Source organism: Schistocerca americana, chromosome 3, assembly GCF_021461395.2.
Source record: "Schistocerca americana isolate TAMUIC-IGC-003095 chromosome 3, iqSchAmer2.1, whole genome shotgun sequence".
Classification (NCBI taxonomy): Eukaryota; Metazoa; Arthropoda; class Insecta; order Orthoptera; family Acrididae; genus Schistocerca; species Schistocerca americana.
The window spans coordinates 396031459-396049554 of NC_060121.1; the positions used below are offsets into that span (position 1 = coordinate 396031459).

Consider the following 18096-nt stretch of genomic DNA (forward strand, 5'->3'; position numbering starts at 1 on the left):
TACAAACAACCCGTACTCAGAGACGGCAACTATAAAATTTGCATACTTCCACGGTTTCGGCGAAACCGCCCTCTCTCTTTCTCATTTACATGCCGCTCTACTACCACCGGTTCCGACAATTGGAATTATAATTTTATAGTAATTACACCTCTCCAGCCACCCCGCGCCCTGCTTGAACTGCTGACGACTGCTATCAAATTCTGGCAAATTTTCTCCTCTTCTGAGCCCTTTGGAGAAATTGCCACTACTCTAGAGCTTTAGGCCGGAGAGGATATGACTCGGTGAACCTTGCATCAGGCTAAATACTAAAGGAGCAATTTGAGCTCGGCTAAATTAGCTACAATACGCGTAAACGAGATTGTCACCCGAGCTTTCAAATAAACTGGAATGAGTAATTCAGTACTAACACAAGCTTTTGTGCCTGTAATGATTCACTGATCCGATAAAGAGTTATTCCTCGCTTTGCACTAAAATAAAATAGACTTCGAGAAGAACAGAGTAGCTGTTTAGTTTTATTCATAAATTATAATAAGTGGACGAGCTGCAAAATGGTATAACTACTCGAGCTATAGGTTCCGTTTATTTGCAATAATCCATCTGTAACCCGCCTTCGAAGTAGCAGTCGCTAATGCACGGCTGTAAGTTAGCGCTCGCGCTGGAGATACAAGGTTTGAATCCTGCTAGTGTAAGAAATTTTTACCGCCAGTATTTGGCCGCCAAGGGAAATAGAAATGACGGCGTAAATTTCCCAATTACCAAAATTGGCGCCATTGTCCCGGATTAAATTGGTTCAAATGGCTCTGACAAAGGAACCTCCCCATCGCACCCCCCTCAGATTTAGTTATAAGTTGGCACAGTGAATAGGCCTTGAAAAACTGAACACAGATCAATCGAGAAAACAGGAAGAAGCTGTGTGGAACTATGAAAAAAATTAGTAAAATATAAAAATTGAGTAGTCCATGCGAAGATAGGCAACATCAAGGATACTAGGAGTCAAGGAGCGCCGTGGTCCCGTGGCTAGCGAGAGCAGCTACGGAACGAAAGGTCCTAGGTTCAAGTCTTCCCTCGAGTGAAAAGTTTAATTTTTTATTTTCAGTTTATGTGACAAACTCTTATGTTTTCATCACTTTTTTGGGAGTGATTATCACATCCACAAGAAAACCCAAATCGGGCAAGGCAGAAGAATCTTTTTACCCATTCGCTAAGTGTACAAGTTAGGTGGGTCCACAACATATTCCTATCATGTGACGCACATGCCTTCACCAGTGTCGTATAGAATATATCAGACGTGTTTTCCCGTGGAGGAATCGGTTGACCTATGACCTTGCGATCAAATGTTTTCGGTTCCCATTGGAGAGGCACGTCCTTTCGTCTACTAATCGCACGGTTTTGCGGTGCGGTCGCAAAACACAGACACTAAATTTATTGCAGTGAACAGAGACGTCAATGAACGTACGGACAGATCATAACTTTGCGAAAATAAAGAAAGTAAAAGTTTCAGTTGAGGGAAGACTCGAACCAAGGACCTGTCGTTCTGTAGCTACTCACGCTAACCACAGGACCACGGCGCCCCGGAGCTCACGTTAGCCTTGATGTTGCCTATCTTGCACCTGGACTACTCAGTTTCTATATTTTACTAATTTTTTTCACGGTTCCACAAAACTTCTTCCTGTTTTCTCGATTGATCCGTGTTCAGTTTTTCAAGGCCTATCCACTGTGCCAACTTATAACTAAATCTGAGGAGAGTGCGATGGGGAGGATCCCTTGTGAGCACTATGCGACTTAACTTCTGAGGTCATCAGTCGCCTAGAACTTAGAACTAATTAAACCTAACTTACCTAAGGACATCACACACATCCATGCCCGAGGCAGGATTCGAACCTGCGACCGTAGCGATCGCTCGGTTCCAGACTGTAGCGCCCAGAACTGCACGGCCACTCTGGCCGGCTGTCCCGGATTAAATTCCAAGCCTCTCTGCAGCGTCTCATGAATGAGAGCACGTAACAGTCCATCCGTCGGACAGGGACGTTAAACTCATCATAAAACAACACCTCCTCCTCCTCCTCCTCCTCATCATCATCGTCATCAGCGATACAGTTCAGGAATAAGCTCCGTATACTCGCTTTAAACACGCCCACAAGTACTGTGAAGTCATCTCTGAAATCACCATCTCCGTGTGCCTATGGACTCGACTGGCGAGGTTCCGCCGCAGCCCGCTCGCCACCTTAGTCTGTAGTCGAGTGCAAGTGGATTCTACTCGCTCAGAAAGAAGAGTGAGTACACGAGTTCGCAAGTATAACCGCGGTGTCGCAGCATATCCGCTACATACACAACCATTAAAAGGAATTTCCACCATTAAACTGTAAATTACTCTTCATTTATTTTACAGAATCATGATTTCTTACGGGGCCCCTCCCGCCGGAGGTTCGTGTCCTCCGCCGGGCATGGGTGTGTATGTTGTTCTTAGCTTGAGTTAGTTTAAGTTAGTTTACGTAGTGTGTAAGTCTAGGGACCGATGACCTCAGCAGTTTGGTCCCTTAGGAATTCATACACACATGATTTCAGCCCAATAGCTGTCCTCAAGTGCAAGTTTAAATTTCACAAAATGTCCGACCTGCCTAAATGACAGAAACAAGTTACACTCCTGGAAATTGAAATAAGAACACCGTGAATTCATTGTCCCAGGAAGGGGAAACTTTATTGACACATTCCTGGGGTCAGATACATCACATGATCACACTGACAGAACCACAGGCACATAGACACAGGCAACAGAGCATGCACAATGTCGGCACTAGTACAGTGTATATCCACCTTTCGCAGCAATGCAGGCTGCTATTCTCCCATGGAGACGATCGTAGAGATGCTGGATGTAGTCCTGTGGAACGGCTTGCCATGCCATTTCCACCTGGCGCCTCAGTTGGACCAGCGTTCGTGCTGGACGTGCAGACCGCGTGAGACGACCCTTCATCCAGTCCCAAACATGCTCAATGGGGGACAGATCCGGAGATCTTGCTGGCCAGGGTAGTTGACTTACACCTTCTAGAGCACGTTGGGTGGCACGGGATACATGCGGACGTGCATTGCCCTGTTGGAACAGCAAGTTCCCTTGCCGGTCTAGGAATGGTAGAACGATGGGTTCGATGACGGTTTGGATGTACCGTGCACTATTCAGTATCCCCTCGACGATCACCAGTGGTGTACGGCCAGTGTAGGAGATCGCTCCCCACACCATGATGCCGGGTGTTGGCCCTGTGTGCCTCGGTCGTATGCAGTCCTGATTGTGGCGCTCACCTGCACGGCGCCAAACACGCATACGACCATCATTGGCACCAAGGCAGAAGCGACTCTCATCGCTGAAGACGACACGTCTCCATTCGTCCCTCCATTCACGCCTGTCGCGACACCACTGGAGGCGGGCTGCACGATGTTGGGGCGTGAGCGGAAGACGGCCTAACGGTGTGCGGGACCGTAGCCCAGCTTCATGGAGACGGTTGCGAATGGTCCTCGCCGATACCCCAGGAGCAACAGTGTCCCTAATTTGCTGGGAAGTGGCGGTGCGGTCCCCTACGGCACTGCGTAGGATCCTACGGTCTTGGCGTGCATCCGTGCGTCACTGCGGTCCGATCCCAGGTCGACGGGCACGTGCACCTTCCGCCGACCACTGGCGACAACATCGATGTACTGTGGAGACCTCACGCCCCACGTGTTGAGCAATTCGGCGGTACGTCCACCCGGCCTCCCGCATGCCCACTATACGCCCTCGCTCAAAGTCCGTCAACTGCACATACGGTTCACGTCCACGCTGTCGCGGCATGCTACCAGTGTTAAAGACTGCGATGGAGCTCCGTATGCCACGGCAAACTGGCTGACACTGACGGCGGCGGTGCACAAATGCTGCGCAGCTAGCGCCATTCGACGGCCAACACCGCGGTTCCTGGTGTGTCCGCTGTGCCGTGCGTGTGATCATTGCTTGTGCAGCCCTCTCGCAGTGTCCGGATCAAGTATGGTGGGTTTAACACACCGGTGTCAATGTGTTCTTTTTTCCATTTCTAGGAGTGTATATACCAATAAAACGACTGATCGGTTATCAGTGAATCTTCTTCTGTTTGTACATAAATTTATAGAGATAAAAGTTTTTCGAAGACTGCTGTAAATTCATTTTACTATTTAATATCTATTCATAAAACGTCTAACAACTGCGCTGATATATACAAATTTTCGAGGCGTCTAACGAGATTACCAGAAAACATGACAGATGGAGGAAGTGCAATCTCTAAGTGATTGTTAATTAAACTCGCTGTTACGAAATGAACGCTAGTTGCCTGGCCAAATGAATACTGAAATGGCGTGCGTTTCCATCGCAGGTACATAATAGTGACGTTCCTCTGTGGCCAATTTTCGTTGACGCACCACATGTCATCTCATGATGGAGGTGGAATAAACAGGAATACAATCATTTTGTTTACAGTGGACGAAATTTGTACGTTTTTCGTCTGAGGCGTGGACTATAGCGTCAAACTCGTTCCAGCTATCACTCATCCTCAAGTGGAACATATATGCAGTTGTGTACTTTGCATCAATTAATTCTCATCTTACAACCTCCACTGTCTCACATAACACAGCTTCATTAGAGGCCATCTGACCCCGGCAGTCGGTCATTTCGTTTTGTCAGTGCTATTTTACAGCAGCAAGATCATGTACTCATCTTCTGTACTAACAATAACTCACGACTAGCCTCACACTCACGCAGTCTTTGGTAAGAGAGAACGGGTCGACGAGTATGAAGCGATCGCAGCGGCGCAGTTAGACTCGTCACACTCGCGGAACTACAGCGGGACCGAAGAAGCCCGTCAGCAATGATTTAACAGCGGCGCCTTGATTTGTGAAGTATGCAACCTGCAACTTTAAAATCGTACTCGGTTTGTTCCTGATTCTAATTACTGGTTTTCCTCGCCAGGACGGCTTCCGGGACTTGGCAGATTTATTTTCATTGAGGTCTGCGGCTGGATGCCCTTCTTGTCGCCACAGACGTCAGTTATCTAAGGGAGGAAAGTCGTGGGCGCCACGTGTCTGAGAATAGCGTGAAGTTTTCCCTGTGTATGAACATATTTTTATTGTTTGCATACCGTTATTTCGGAGGCGAAAACTGGGAACCAGCCCAGCATTTGCCTGAAACGAAAGAGGGGAAACAGTAAAAAGAAAAAACAAACCTCAAGCTGGCCGATGCGCCAGACATGGTCGTTAACCATCTATGCGGACTAGATCAGGGTCAGGCTCACTTTCCTGTTTCGCTAGCTATCACACTGTGCGTTACACTATACGAGTAGTTGTTATACACGCACACGTCCATTACAGTCACTACATATGTGTTCACCTTAGACTAACTAATAACAATGCTACTTTTAAAACGGTATTACTATTACTATTGTTAGTACTACCACCATCACCATAACACATCTACCTGCGTCTACTCCCACCATTATTTACTGCTTCTGCTACATTGTGCCCTGTTACTATTGAACTGAAGGTGCAGTGCGGCGTGTATATATCGCAGCACGCTGAAACGACGTAGGTACGTTCAGTAATCGGTGCGCTCATCCACTATGCCGAAAAAATACACTACTGGCCATTAAAATTGCTACACCTAGAAGAAATGCAGATGATAAGCGAGTAATCATTGGACGAATATATTATACTAGAACTGACATGTGATTACATTTTCACACAATTTGGGTCCATAGATCCTGAGAAATCAGTACCCAGAACAACCACCTCTGGCCGTAATAACGGCCTTCATACGTCTGGGCACTGAGTCAAACAGAGCTTGGATGACGTGTACAGGTACAGCTACCCAAGCAGCTTCTACACGATACCACAGTTCAACAAGAGTAGTGACTGGCGTATTGTGACGAGCCAGTTGCTCGGCCACCATTGACCAGACGTTTTCATTTGGTGAGAGAGCTGGAGAATGTGCTGGCCAGGGCAGCAGTCGAACATTTTCTGTATCCAGAAAGGCTCGTACAGGACCTGCAACATGCGGTTGTGCATTATCCTGCTGAAATGTAGGGTTTCACAGGTATCGAAGGTATCGAATGAAGGGTAGAGCCACGGGTCGTAACACATCTGAAATGTAACGTCCACTGTTCAAAGTGCCGCCAGTGCGAACAAGAGGCGACCGAGACGTGTAACCAGTGGCACCCCATACCATCACGCCGCGTGATACGCCAGTATGGCGGCGATGAATACACGCTTCCAATTTGCGTTCACCACGATGTCACCAAACACGGATGCGACCATCATGATGCTGTAAACAGAACCTGGATTCATCCGAAAAAATGACGTTTTTCCATTCGTGCACTCAGGTTCGTCGTTGAGTACACCATCGCAGGCGCTCCTGTCTGTGATGCAGCGTCGAGGACAACCGCAGCCATGGTCTCCGAGCTGATAGTCCATGCTGCTGCAAACGTCGTCGAACTGTTCGTGCAGATGGTTGTTGTCTTGCAAACGTCCCCATCTGTTGACTCAGGGATGGAGACGTGGCTGCACGATCCGTTACAGCCATGCGGATAAGATGCCTGTCATCTCGACTGCTAGTGATACGAGGCTGTTGGTACCCAGCACGGCGTTCCGTATTACCCTCCTGAACTCACCGATTCCATATTCTGCTAACAGTCATTGGATCTCGACCAACGCGAGTTGCAATGTCGCGATACGATAAACCTCAATCGCGATAGGCTACATTCCGACCTTTATCAAAGTCGGAAACGTGATGGTACGCATTTTTCCTCCTTACACGAGGTATCACAACAACGTTTCAGCAGGCAACGCCGGTCAACTGCTGTTTGTGTATGAGAAATCGGTTGGAAACTTTCCTCATGTCAGCACGTTGTAGGTGTCGCCACCGGCGCCAACCTTGTGTGAATGCTCTGAAAAGCTAATCATTTGCATATCACAGCATCTTCTTCCTGTCGGCTAAATTTCGCGTCTGTAGCTCGTCATCTTCGTGGTTTAGTAATTTTAATGGCCAGTAGTGTAGTATTTCCACTTTCTTCCACCAGGTGAAAATATGATGTTGCAGGCAGATAGAATGTAAAATGTTTCCCGTTTTGACATCAGTATGCTGTTTGTGAAGTGACTGTTGGTGTAAAGGAGTAAGGAGGTTGAAGTTTACCATATGAAACGCAATGGGTTGAGAAAGACCGTCCATTGCTGGTAAAGTTGTTTGGTCAGAACGGCTGCATTAGCAGCGCTGAACTGCGGGAATATCGCCGACAGAAATAGCTACAAAGGGGCCTCATGTCGATAAATGTGCTAAAGAAAGTGATCACTAAATTTGAAGAAACAGATGAATTAGGTGGTGCAGTAGGGCGGGCGGGGCGGTCCATTCCCATGGCAGTTGCTGATGGTGCTGTTTGTATAGCCGAGTGTGTAGGACATGCTCCAGATTCTGCACCCAGTGAACGAGCTGTATCACGGGAATTGTCTCTCCCCTGCTCAACAGTTCAAAAGATTTTGCGGCGCATTTTACACTGGCATGCCTACAAGATTCAGAAAGTGCATCAAATGGAGGTCCAAATAGGCTACAAGAAGGTGACCTCCATTTTTTGACACGCAGATAAATGAATGACCTGTGGCCAGGGAATATTCTTTGAATAGACATCTTACCTTGCATGGTGCCGTGAATGTACATAACTGTCGCATATGGGATTCTACTCCGCCACATGTTGTGCATCTTATGTTGATGCGTAGCGCGGTTTCGCAATATCCTTCATTCTCGGTCCGTTTTTCTTCGGCGAGATGACATCTTGCGGGTGTGTTCGGTGTTAAGTGAATCTGCACGTTATAATGACTTTCATGTGCAAGATGTGATTCCAGCTTTGGAAGAACGCAACTGTGCCCACACCATTATTTTCATGCAAGATGGGCCGACAAAACTTGTCGCTTGCCAGGTGAAGGATTTACTTCGAGAAACTGATAACGAATGCATCTCTAGATAATTTCAAAATATATGGCTTTCCAGATCCTTCAAACTAAATCCATGTTACTTCTGGTCGTGGGGATATCTGAAAGATCGTGTCTATCAGGGATGTATCCGGGCTTTTCCTGATTTGAAAGATAGGATACGGTGACTCATCGCTCTGATAACACCGGATATCCTGCGAACAACTGTCGACCAGTTGCTGTGTCAGGAGACCATATTGAAACATGTTGTAACCTGCGACCATATCCTAAAAGATGTGCCAGAACCACCTGTGTCATGTGTTTGCTCGCTCCTCTCCTTTCCCGCACTCACACCAGATTCTGACTGCTTACAACACCATATTTTCACCTGGCGGCAAAAAGTGGAACTATTATTTTTTCCAGCATATCCCGCGAGCATGCCGATTAATATACATACCTAAGAAGTTTCAGCATCCTACGATGCATACATCCTGCACTGCAGCCCTCGGAACGCCGTTAGTTTAATTACAACCACCGGGTTTAATCACGGAAAGCTGTCAACCTCTATCGTGCTAAACTGATAGCCGCTAACTATTTATTGGTTTTTGCACCAGAGAATCTTCAGTCACTCAGTGCACCCCAGTTATTAAGTGCTCTCCCCATTTCCTGAGCACTACAGATGACGCCGTGAGAGAATACTGAGTCTTCATTCACTTCATTGTGGATAGCAGTCTCTGTCAGTACATTTTTTCTTGTATTCCTAGGATAGAGAGGACATTCCTATAGTCGTATGGTATGTTGGCATATTCAGTATGTGCCGTTACCCCGTGACACTAGACTCACCCTGCTCTCTCGAATTCCTTGGGAAAAATGTTTACAGTGCATGTCGGTGAACGACGATAAGTTATAGGGAGTTGGAAAGACTGCGAGAAATGCATACTTGAACATAAATACAGATTCTAGCGAAGACTGCAGGTTGCGCTGCTACGTTTGACCACAAACAGCACCTACGCAGTGTCCTCAACACGCCGTAAGTGTCAGTCATGGCCAGAACAATGTTCTGTGTGATTGTGAGTGCATTATGTCGGAGCTAAGTGAATTCGAATGTGGGGATTTGTTGTTGCTCGTATGGTGGATGCTTCGGTAAGCAAGGTAGCCGAAGTGTTTACGGTCTCAGGGGGCACCACAGCGAAGATTTATATCGCATACTGGAAAAGCGGAAAAACATCTCTGCTGTCACAGCGCGGACGAAAGTGTGTGCTGAGTGGTCGTTATAGACAGTCACTGAATAGTACTGTGCCAAAAAATAAGAGGACGGCAGCTGAAAAAGTCACTGCAGAACTTATTATCGTAATCGCGAATCCTGTCGGCACCAAAACAACATGGAATGAGCTCCACAAGCAGTGAACTGCAGGGCGAGCTGGAATTATTCCAAAACCACTCATCAGTGATGCAAATGGTCGTATGAGGAAAACATGATGTCGAAGCGATAAAACCTGGTCTGTGAAGCAATGGAAGAAAATAAATTGATCGGTTGAGTCTCGTTTCACACTCTTTCTAACTTCTGGCCGAGTTTACTTCTCAAAAGTAAAACATGCTGGGGTTCATTGCTGATTTTGGCGGCTCTATCGTGGTATTCCATTGGACCAATGGGTGCTGTGAAAAGTTGCATTACTGCCAAGGATTCTGTGACCATAAGGCTGATCAGGTCCATCCCATGCCTCAATGTTCGTTCCCGAGTGTTGCCAAGGTGACAGAGCTTCTATTCACATTGCTCACATCGTCGACGTTCCGTTTCCCAAGCACAAGATTGAATTGTGCATCTCCCCTCGGCACCAATCACCAGATCTCAATATTATTGATTCTTGACTGCTTTGGAGAGAAGCCTGCGTGATTGCTATCCAGCTTCAACATCGTTACGTTAACCTGTCGCTATTTTTCAGAAAGAATGGTATAACATTCTCTTGAAAACCAAACAGGGTCTGCATTTATCCATTTGGATACTTCTGGAAGCTGCTTTGAATGCCATAGGCTTTTCTACACAGTATTAGGGATGGCAGTGTGGATTTTTTTTTTTTAGACATCCATATTTTTATTCACCCCCTACACGCTGTCATGAGTCCCAGAAAATATTAGATACGGGCTCCCAGGTAGATGCTATTTTCTTGACTTCCGGAAGGCGTTCGATACAGTTCCACACTGTCACCTGATAAACAAAGTAGAGCCTACGGAATATCAGACCAGCTGTGTGGCTGGATTGAAGAGTTTTTAGCAAACAGAACATAGCATGTTGTTCTCAATGGAGAGACGTCTACAGACGTTAAAGTAACCTCTGGCGTGCCGGTCGGTGTGGCCGTGCGGTTCTAAGCGAGTCAGTTTGGAACCGTGTGACCGCAACGGTCGCAGGTTCGAATCCTGCCTCGGGCATGGATGTGTGTGATGTCCTTAGGTTAGTTAGGTTTAAGTAGTTCTAAGTTCTAGGGGACTGATGACCTCAGTAGTTAAGTCCCAGAGATTAGACAACCTCTGGCGTGCCACAGGGGAGTGTTATGGGACCATTGCTTTTCACAATATATATAAATGACCTAGTACATAGTGTCGGAACTTCCACGCGGCTTTTCGCGGATGATTCTGTAGTATACAGAAAAGTTGCAGCATTAGGAAATTGTAGCGAAATGCAGGAAGATCTGCAGCGGATAGGCACTTGGTGCAGGGAGTGGCAACTGACCCTTAACATAGACAAATGTAATGTATTGCGTATACATAGAAAGAAGGATCCTTTCTTGTATGATTGTATGATAGCGGAACAAACACTGGTAGCAGTTACTTCTGTAAAATATCTGGGAGTATGCGTGCGGAACGATTTGAAGTGGAATGATCATATAAAATTAATTGTTAGTAAGGCGGGTACCAGGTTGAGATTCATTGGGAGAGTCCTTAGAAAATGTAGTCCATCAACAAAGGAGGTGGCTTACAAAACACTCGTTCGACCTATACTTGAGTATTGCTCATCAGTGTGGGATCCGTACCAGATCGGGTTGACGGAGAAGATAGAGAGGATCCAAAGAAGAGCGGCGCGTTTCGTCACAGGGTTATTTGGTAAGTGTGATAGCGTTACGGAGATGTTTAGCAAACTCAAGTGCCAGACTCTGCAAGAGAGGCGCTCTGCATCGCGGTGTAGCTTGCTGACCAGGTTTCGAGAGGGTGCGTTTCTGGATGAGGTACCGAATATATTGCTTCCCCCTACTTATACCTCCCGAGGAGATCACGAATGTAAAATTAGAGAGATTCGAGCGCGCACGGAGGCTTTCCGGCAGTCGTTCTTCCCTCGAACCATACGCCACTGGAACAGGAAAGGGAGGTAATGACAGTGGCACGTAAAGTGCCCTCCGCCACACACCGTTGGATGGCTTGCGGAGTATAAATGTAGATGTAGATGTAGATGCAGATGTACGTGGTTCTCGGACATGCGCCGCGTGGGACTAGCCGAGCGGTCTGAGGCGCTGCAGTCATGGACTGTGCTGCTGGTCCCGGCGGAGGTTCGAGTCCTCCCTCGGGCATGGGTGTGCGTGTTTATCCTTCGGATAATTTAGGTTAAGTAGTGTGTAAGCTTAGGGACTGATGACCTTAGCAGTTAAGTCCTATAAGATTTAACACTTAAAAAAAATTTAAAAAAATATTCTCGGACATGCAGAGTAAGCATTCTGCCTCTGTGTGACACCATCATGGTAGTGTTTATAAGGGATCCCATAAGTGAACTGGTGGACTGATTTGCATGCCACATTTGTTCCGACATTTTACACAGAAGTTATCTCAGTGTGTCTTGACAATGACTAAAAAGTCGTAATTAGCCAACAGCAGATACATGTGAAAATTGTGCAGCCCGTAACAAAAAATGTTTACGTTCGAAAATATATCGAGTGTAGTGGACCAGCTTCTTTTTCCGTATGATACCCGAAAACTGTTTCGCGAATCGGTAGCTCCATCTGTAATTGACTTGATTCTCGTAATGGTCACGTGATGGCTGACGAAGACGCGCGCCCGGACCGCAGACAAGGAGCACCGCATCTAACCGCGAAAGGGACGCACCCGCCGCGCAGAGTTCACGGCATTGCCCCAAGGACCGACCTCCTCAGCGAAACTTTTCGCTCCAACTTAGTCGCGCCACCGGTTATGCAAATTGTATTTGTGTTCCAGTGTTGTTTAAAGCCTTTTCTGGTTCCAGCACACGTCGCTTCGACTTCTTCTCCCCATTTCTCTTTCCTTATTTCTCTTTTTTTTTTCGCTTCTGCCGCAGCAAACTTTGCGATGGGATTTATAAAACAAAGTTTCCACGACGTCGTTTATTTTTTAATGCTGTAGGCTCCGCCGTTCGCGGCTGTTCATCCATAGAGATTTATGGACGGCCTTCAGGCGAAATCGCTGCTGTATCGCATCCGTCCCGCGTGCATTTAAACAGCGTATTCCCCCGATATTGTGTGTTCTCCTTTCCGCTCGACAAGAAAATCTAATGCAATACTCTCAAGTACAGCGCCACTGTCATCCTTAGTAACTGTTGCTTTGTTATATCTCTTCATTGTAGCTTTGAATATTTCCATCTTCCCGCCTCCACCCCGACCGCCTTCCTACAAAGCCATCTGTTTATCTCAGTCAGCTGTTCTTTTGAACCTTCGTTACTTTCGACGAGAAAAGCTACGTCGTTGGCATACGCTAGCATTAACATTTATTCCCCCTGCGCTCTTTTCGGACTTTTTTTTTTATTTCCTTACCGACTCCTTTGACATACTGCTCTTTCGATTCCTTAAACATGGAACTGTCTTTCTTCGCTTTTCTGTCTCTCTCACTACGATAGTTTTTTGTCGATTTTTCGATATCTGCGTGCACACTCTGCAAACCACTAGGAAGTGAAACTTCCTGGCAGATTAAAACTGCGTGCTGGACTGGAAAGCGAACATGGAACCTTTACTCTTCGCGGGCAACTGCTCTACCAACTGAGCTATCGAGGCCCCCGCGATTCTGTTTCTGCCAGTACCTCTTCTGCTGACTCCCAAAATGCATGACAGACGATAATTCCCATTTACCACGTATTAGTGTTTCTTCACGTTACATTAGCATATGCTGTGCGGGAAGACTCAAATGTCTCTGAGCACTATTGGACTTAACATATGAGGTCATCAGTCCCCTAGACTAGGAACTACTTAAACCTAACTAACCAAAGGACATCACACTCATCCATGCACGAGGCGGGATTCGAACCTCTGACCGTAGCAGCAGCGCGGTTCCGGACTGAAGCGCCTAGAACCGCTCGGCAACAGCGGCCGGCTGTGCGGGAAGAATTCCTGCTTAAAATGCGCTTTCGCACTCTGCTACAGTAGCGAATACATACTTTGCGGAAAAACCAAAAGCAAAGCAGTAAGCTTCGTCTTTAAGGTAAGATACCAGTGTTCAAAAAGGCTTCGGACTGTGCACCGGTCTATACCGGGATGTTATTTAGGTAAAATCGATAGATCGAGCATGATGGTTCGTTTCATTTTCCAGCGAGATCTGTATTCAGTCCCAAGAAGTCATTTTTATACGGCCCCCAGGAGTCATTGTGATACGGCAGAAACCAAGTAGGTACCATGTTTCGACTGATAACACTTACACTCCCACGTTTGCTGCTGACGGCGATAGATATTAGCGCACATGTGATTCAGCGTTCAGAGGCTCTTTGTTTTCCATATTTTCAGAGATGGTAGTAAGTCAAGTAACATGGGCCTTGAAGTGCATACCTTAAGAGCTATGAGCATTTGTTCATTTTCGCTACTATGAAATACATTCTTCTATTGAAGAAGTGCTCAGAGCTCTAGGATACACATTTTAGAGCTGTGTTTACTAGATAATTTTTCTTGTTTTGGCCCATACTATCTCCTCCCAAAATATGGAAAACAAAGAGCTTGCAGTAGAAGAGATTTGTTTCACAGTAAAGAAGACTCCTCATATCTCTGGCAGGTGGCCCAGTGGTTAGCACTTTGGACTCGCATTCGGGAGAACGACGGTTCAAACCCGCGTCCGGCCATCCAGGTTTAGGTTTTCCGTGATTTCCCTAAATCTCTCTAGGATGGTTCCTTTGAAAGGTCACGGCTGATTTTCTTCCCCATCCTTAACACAATCCGAGCTAATTCTCCGTCTCTAATGATCTCGATGCCAACGGGACGTTAAACCAAATCTGTTTTCCTTCTTCCTTATCTTTTAAGGTATGCAATTTAGAGTCCACGTTTACCAGACTTCTTTGCATCGTATGATCGTTCCTCTCACATCCTTGAATATTGACCATTCCTCCTGAGACACCCCATATAACGAGAGCCAAAGTCATGGCACCACTCAAATTGGATTTATGTGTATCAATTAATGATTGTGCAATCATGTACGATTTTCAACTTTAGCACAGCATAGATTCTATGTTAAACATGATGGCGAACACGTTGAGGCCACTAAGTAAATTAAAAATTATGGCAACTTTCATTTAAATGCACATTTCATGACCAGGAACACATCTACGATTAGACTGAAAATATAATTTTGATTCGCCCTTTACATTCCCACCAACATAAACAGTTCTGAACACTTTTTCTATTTAAGGTAAAAAAATCAGCAATTTTTATTTAATGAGCTATGTTTACTGTTGCGGTTGCAGCTGCGTCGATCTTCGCAACGTACCATATCTTTCCATACCCAGCGAGAGGCAGAGCAGGGAATCTGTCCTCACTACGCCCCTCCTCCCCCTCTAATCACACCAGAAAATCGAGCTCACGTCATGCCCCACCGCAAAGGCAATGCAGTATAGCTTTGAAGAAAGATACAATATGCAGAGGATATTTACTAGTGGCGGAGGTATTCATCGCGGTATCTCAAAACCATGTTGTCATTCACTGCAAAATTAACATGACTTGCCTCATTTCCCACCCACTTCTCGCCCAAAAGCCTATATCAGATCTTGGGTACGCCACTGCGTGTCACAAATAAAGCGTGATAGGCATACGGTAAAGATCAACGCCAGAATTACTTACTGTGTAGTACCGTGCGAAGTAAATTTGTACTGAAAAACTTGTAATAATTCATCTGTTGGGACTGACGGAGTAAGTCTATGATAGTATCAAGCATAATTTTACTATTTACTTTAGAGGGGGGTTGGATTGTTTTGGGAGAGGAGACCAAACAGCGAGGTCATCGGCCTCATCGGATTAGGGAAGGATGGGGAAGGAAGTCAACCGTGCCCTTTCAAAGGAATCATCCCGGCATTGCCTGGAGCGGTTTAGGAAAATCACGGAAAATCTAGATCAGGATGGCCGACCGCGGGATTGAACCGTCGTCCTCCCAAATGCGAGTCCAGCGTGCTAGCCACTGCGCCACCTCGCTCGGTTTTACTTTAGAAATGACAATATTTTTCGCCCGGTGGGCGCACAGTGCAAGGTATTTGCATAGATGACATCGATTCGGTTGTAAATACACTACTGGAAATTGAAATAAGAACACCGTGAATTCATTGTCCCAGGAAGGGGAAACTTTATTGACACATTCCTGGGGTCAGATACATCACATGATCACACTGACAGAACCACAGGCACATAGACACAGGCATCAGAGCATGCACAATGTCGGCACTAGTACAGTGTATATCCACCTTTCGCAGCAATGCAGGCTGCTATTCTCCCATGGAGACGATCGTAGAGATGCTGGATGTAGTCCTGTGGAACGGCTTGCCATGCCACTTCCACCTGGCGCCTCTGTTGGACCAGCGTTCGTGCTGGACGTGCAGACCGCGTGAGACGACGCTTCATCCAGTCCCAAACATTCTCAATGGGGGACAGATCCGGAGATCTTGCTGGCCAGGGTAGTTGACTTACACCTTCTAGAGCACGTTGGGTGACACGGGATACATGCGGAAGTGCATTGTCCTGTTGGAACAGCAAGTTCCCTTGCCGGTCTAGGAATGATAGAACGATGGGTTCGATGACGGTTTGGATGTACCGTGCACTATTCAGTGTCCCCTCGACGATCACCAGTGGTGTACGGCCAGTGTAGGAGATCGCTCCCCACACCATGATGCCGGGTGTTGGCCCTGTGTGCCTCGGTCGTATGCAGTCCTGATTGTGGCGCTCACCTGCACGGCGCCAAACACGCATACGACCATCATTGGCACCAAGGCAGAAGCGACTCTCATCGCTGAAGACGACACGTCTCCATTCGTCCCTCCACTCACGCCTGTCGCGACACCACTGGAGGCGGGCTGCACGATGTTGGGGCGTGAGCGGAAGACGGCCTAACGGTGTGCGGGACCGTAGCCCAGCTTCATGGAGACGGTTGCGAATGGTCCTCGCCGATACCCCTGGAGCAACAGTGTCCCTAATTTGCTGGGAAGTGGCGGTGCGGTCCCCTACGGCACTGCGTAGGATCCTACGGTCTTGGCGTGCATCCGTGCGTCGCTGCGGTCCGGTCCCAGGTCGACGGGCACGTGCACCTTCCGCCGACCACTGGCGACAACATCGATGTACTGTGGAGACCTCACGCCCCACGTGTTGAGCAATTCGGCGGTACGTCCACCCGGCCTCCCGCATGCCCACTATACGCCCTCGCTCAAAGTCCGTCAACTGCACATACGGTTCACGTCCACGCTGTCGCGGCATGCTACCAGTGTTAAAGACTGCGATGGAGCTCCGTATGCCACGGCAAACTGGCTGACACTGACGGCGGCGGTGCACAAATGCTGCGCAGCTAGCGCCATTCGACGGCCAACACCGCGGTTCCTGGTGTGTCCGCTGTGCCGTGCGTGTGATCATTGCTTGTACAGCCCTCTCGCAGTGTCCGGAGCAAGTATGGTGGGTCTGACACACCGGTGTCAATGTGTTCTTTTTTCCATTTCCAGGAGTGTACTAGACAATTTTACATTGATATTAGACATTCATTCGTAAATAAGGCTACATGGTGACCATTTAGAAGTTTTTTTATACAGATGTAAATTAGTTATTCAGCAGTAACCTACCTTCCTTGTCCACCTACAGATTCTTTAAAGAATCGAACTTCCACGTGCAAAACAGGGAATAGAGGTAGAAATAAAAAAAAATAATAGAAGTCACGCTTGATGCTAAATTTTTACTGCATGAACAGCGGAACGTGGTAAGTTATAAACTTATTTCCTTTTATTATTTTTGGAGGGTTTCAGCAAGAAAAAGTTTCGAAAAGGTTTGAAATTATGCGCGGAGTTTGTTGTAAGTTGCGAAATGATTTCCTTCTCAAATAGTGGATGAATAGAGGGTGTTCGTGAATTCCCGTTAGAATTTCTAGGACGTGTAGAGGGGTGTTAGTAGATAATGTTTTGAACTAGAACACATGTTCGTTTCCCTGCTACAACCATTTGAAAATGTATTGGTAATGCGACCACTTTTACAAGTAATTTATTACGCGTGACCCAGCGCGTTACCTTTTCTACAATTCCGCTTATATAACCAAAGAAACAAAACTTAACCAGTTTTCATAAACACTTTTGTTTACAGCACAGCCTCTTCCTGTCAGGGTGTGCGGAGTCTCCCTGGAGCACCACAGTCACGCCTGCTGACGGTGAAGGTATCCTTTGTCGTAGCCGTGACGAAAAGGATATACTATGGAGTCAGATGTTGTGGAGAACCATCTTGATAAAGGCGACGAGCAGCTCTTCCATTACTGCGATCTTCGCCATTCAGAAGGATCATTCGATGTATTCTGCAAACGTGTACTCAACCATGTTGCTACAACACTCACAGAGAGTGAATGAGGGTAGAACTAGGTCAGAAGGGTAGGACAGACCTCGAATGACATCAGCCTGACCGACGTAACCTTCCCACAGCATGACTATCCTGTTGCATACCACCTAGCAAACATGTTTTCAACGGCTGTACGGCTGTAGCACGGAACGGTACGTTTTCGGACATGGGTTACGATTCAAAATATTATGTACCCTCCCCCCTAAGTCCTAGGAGTTTGTAACTGGAATTTCCGAACACACTGTGTAGTCTGGGTGATTTTTGCGCCGTGAGTTACTCTACCACAAGACGTACACACAGTTTATGACCTTAATAGTTGATTTATTGTGTTAAATATTTAACACCTCTTAGTGAGTAGATTATGACAGGATTT

At 46.8% G+C, this 18096-nt stretch overlaps 1 protein-coding gene across 1 annotated transcript in view; it reads left to right on the plus strand.

Moving 5' to 3' along the window:
* Positions 1 to 18096, plus strand: part of LOC124606110 (teneurin-a) — a 360362-nt gene that overhangs the window by 98441 nt on the left and 243825 nt on the right. The gene's annotated exons all lie outside the window — the stretch shown is intronic.